The 4,146-nt window shown below is 37.9% G+C and overlaps 1 pseudogene; it reads left to right on the top strand.

Annotated features, from left to right (window-relative positions):
- The first annotated feature begins 1,330 nt into the window (after window positions 1–1,330).
- Window positions 1,331–3,613, top strand: LOC18609603 (cytochrome P450 71B10-like; annotated as a pseudogene).
- Window positions 3,614–4,146: the final 533 nt, after the last annotated feature.

Below are 4,146 nucleotides of genomic sequence, written 5' to 3' on the forward strand. Positions count from 1 at the left end.
ATTTTGGCTGCTATGCTGTAACCCGATGTGGTTATGTCTCAAGATAGTGTCATTATTCTGGTTTATGCAGTGTTTTGAGGATGGCAGGGCATGAAGGTGAATCTGATTCTATTTCATGCTAAAGGAATGGAGGATGGTCTTTCTACTCATTGTGTTTCTCTTGTAGATTTTGTGTTTTTGACTCTTGCGCTGTACAGGGATATTATGTCTATGGGATGATTTTTGGGTGGGGTTTAAGCTTATGACTGAAAACGTCGGGCGTCTAGCAGAGTCTTTGTTTTCATCCTAAGTGTAACCAAATTTTTGATTTTGATATTCTATACGCAAATTCAAGTAATGAAATTAAGATAATTGCCTTGTATGGCTTATGTGGCTTGTACTTGCATCAATCTGGTTCTCTCTGTGTCAAATATTGTGACCAATGGAGTTGCTCGAGACCCAGATATGAAGAGGATGATCAAGTGCGGCTTTCTCTTTTCTTTTTCCCCATTTTTAAGCTTTGTGCTATTCCACCATTGCATTAATCACTTCTGTAAAACAACCATCTCATTGATTTTGGCAAATTTAAATCCAATAACATTGTTAGAGCAGAGAACATCCAAAACAATGTGGTCAATCCTGTCAAAACAATGGTACTGTATGTACTTTCTCTCAATAATTGTTTTTCAAAAAAACAAAACTTTGGAATTCTTGGGATTGTTCTTAGCTTTCTTTTTGTCCATGCACAAGTGGTCCAATCCAAAACAATCTTCGGGATTCTTGAGATTGTTTTTAGCTTTACTCTTGTCCATGAACAAGTCATCCTCGGTTAAGAACCCAAGCGAAAACTAAAACTTGCTATTGTCTGAAGCCGTCCACCATGACGGCGGAAGAAGTAAAGAGAAAAAACTGGAGAGTAACGATTGAAAACATTGGAAAAGAAAAAACAGAAGGGAGTTAACGTGCCGTTAATAAACTTCCATTTATTGGACAGATGGCATAATTCTATAAAGGGGGCAGGAAATGGGGCACCAATGCGGGGCAGAAGATTTGCATTCTAACCTCCAGGGGAATGAGAGGAAAGAGACGACCACGGTAATATTTATAGATTTTTTGAGAATATTTTTTCCCACTAATTATATTCTAGGAAAAATGACTATCCTGTACAAACGCAACCTCTATTCATGATGGTGGGGGGAAGTTTTGCGATATTGCTTTTGACCCATGAAAGTGGAGAACCAATTAGAACTGCTTCCGTATGAGAATTAAGCTCTTGAGTCTTGACGAAAGGTAGCATAGTACTTGTTTCCTTTTGCTACAATATTTTGTCAGATGAAAGCGAAGCCCCCTTGTCTCCGACGCTTCCGTGGACAACTCCCAATTGCCAATGACAGCGGAAAAATTGTGGCCCGAGTTCGCCTAGTTGGTCTGAGCTTTCAAACTCCACGTCAGGCTTGATTTTTGTAAAAACAAAAACAATCCACGACCAATTTCTTTTTAAACAATTGTCCGCAGAATCAAGCGTGAAGTGTTCAAAGTTCTCTACAGCAACGTTTAAGCATGTAACTAATTGCTGTAAGGCTAAGGCATTGAAGGAAGTCACCCAACGTGAGTTCCTGTCAAAAAATTGATTGCCTTCGAGTTAGCTGTTTCATATAAATGATTTGAAACTTTGAAGTTATACCAGTGAAATAAGAAAAGCTACTGTTGTTTTGCATTTTCCCCTTAGCCATGTGGCTTCCCCTTCTCTTATTGCTCCCTTTGTTGCTGCTAATTATAAAGAAGATACAGATTAGAAAAAAGGGTAAACTTCCTCCAGGCCCTCCTAAGCTTCCCATTTTGGGTAACTTGCATCAACTTGGTGCATTGCCACATCGCTCTACATGGAAGCTTTCAAAGAAACACGGTCCTATAATGCTTCTTCAACTTGGTGCTATACCGACCATCGCAGTATCCTCGGCTGAGACTGCAAGAGAGGTCTTGAAAACTTATGATCTTGACTGTTGCAGTAGACCTCCCTTAGCTGGCCCCAAAAGACTTTCTTACAATTTTCTAGACATTGGTTTCGTACCGTATGGATATTACTGGAGGGAGATGCGCAAAATCTGTGTTGCTGAGCTTTTCAGCATGAAGAGGGTACAATCTTTTCAATCTGTCAGAGAAGAGAGGTTACTTTCCTAATCAATTCAATCTCGGAATCAGCTAATTCAGGAAGTCTGGTAAATCTTAGCAAAGAGTTCTTTTCGCTCACTGCTAGCATAACCTTTAGGATTGCTTTCGGGAAGATTTTTCAGGGGAGTGAACTTGATAATGATAAGTTACAAAAAGTGGTCAATGAGGCCCAGGCTATGTTGGGAAGCTTCTGTGCATCAGATTTTTTCCCATATTTAATTTGGTTGGATGATTGACTGGCTTACTGGTTTTCACAGAAGGCTTGAGAGTAGCTTTAATGAGCAGGATGTTTTCTTCCAGAAGGTTATCGATGATCATCTCAATTCAGGAAGGACCATGCAGGAGCACGAAGACATAGTCGATGTGCTGCTGAGAATGGAGAGCGATCAAACTGAAAATAGTGCTATTCAAATTACTAAAGATCATATATAGGCAATTCTTATGGTAAATAACCGAACTTTTTTTCATCTATTTAAATAATGCCTTTATCAGGTTACCCTTCACACAATCTCCACCGATAGCAGTAGTAAATTTACCAATATCACTAGCACAACGCAGCACCACTATTAGAAAAGGTTGCCCTTTGACATATTGTGTCAGCCGCAATTTTTTTAAGGGAATATCAGCCTTGTCTCTATGCGTTTGATCTCTAGTTTATTTTTCTTATAACTTGGAGCTAAAGTTTGTTTATATATATATTATATATGTATGTATATTTGTTTCTGAGGATATTTTCCTGGCTGAAATAGACACTGGTGCACTCACCATGATCTGGGCCATGACAGAGCTAGCCAGGAAGCCAACAGTCATGAAGAAAGCCCAATATGAAATTAGACGTTGCTTGGGGAAGAAAGGAAAGGTAACAGATAATGATTTTAATCAGCTTCAATACCTTAAGATGATAATTAAGGAGACTCTAAGATTGCATCCTCCAGCTGTACTTCTACTTCCAAGGGAAACTGTGTCCCAAATTAAGATCGGAAATTATGATGTTTACCCCAAAACTAGAATTGCAGTCAACGTTTGGGCGATAGGACGAGATCCTGATATTTGGAAGAACCCTGAAGAATTCCTTCCAGAGAGGTTTAATAATAATCCGATTGATTTCAAGGGGCAACATTTTGAGTTATTGCCATTTGGTACTGCTCGAAGGATTTGCCCTGGAATGAATATGGGAATGGCTGTAATAGAGTTGGCACTTGCAAATCTCCTTTACCATTTTGACTGGAAATTACCTAGTGGGGTGGAGATTGACATGGAAGAGGAGGTAAGTATAACAGTCGGTAAGAGATCAGCTCTTAAGCTTATGCCAATCAACTATATTTCGGAAGATGACAAGACACAAGGCGTTGCTGAAATACAATTTGGAAACTTTTAAGAACTGTGTATTAGAAGTGTATATGGGAAATTATTATGCAATGAACCATCTATAAGTGTATTTGTATCAAAATAAATGGATAAAAGCAGCATCCATGTATATATATATATATGCACTTTGCATGATAATCATCAATTGGTTCCATTTACCGATGCTCCAAAATTGCCCTATATTTTTCTTGTTCTCCCTGGATAAGTTTTTTTTTTTTTTGCCAATCTATGAAGTATTTTCATTAATAGAAACCAAAATATAGATATACAATATTTACTTAACAGACGAAATGATAAAATCTTCTATCACTATGCCCCCTATGTCCCCTCCCAATTTCAGTAAGAGAGGATGGAGACTGTTCAACCCATTTCGACTGACACATCCTTTTATTTGATTGGGTGGCTCAACCAATCTGCAGCCGTGTTCGCTTTCCTTGAAAATGAGTGTACACACAAATTTTGTGAAAAATAATTTGGACTTGAAAAATTTTGAATACAACTATAAAATTTATTTATATATACCAGACATGGAGTTTACAATCTCTAGTATTCTTTTATAATAAAGAATTTTCTCTGATTAATTTTTTCAATCTTCACTTCAAGGGTCTTGATCATTTGATCTTGAAT

The sequence above is a fragment of the Theobroma cacao genome, chromosome 2 (genome assembly GCF_053813885.1).
Source record: "Theobroma cacao isolate CCN51 chromosome 2, ASM5381388v1, whole genome shotgun sequence".
In the NCBI taxonomy this organism is placed as follows: Eukaryota; Viridiplantae; Streptophyta; class Magnoliopsida; order Malvales; family Malvaceae; genus Theobroma; species Theobroma cacao.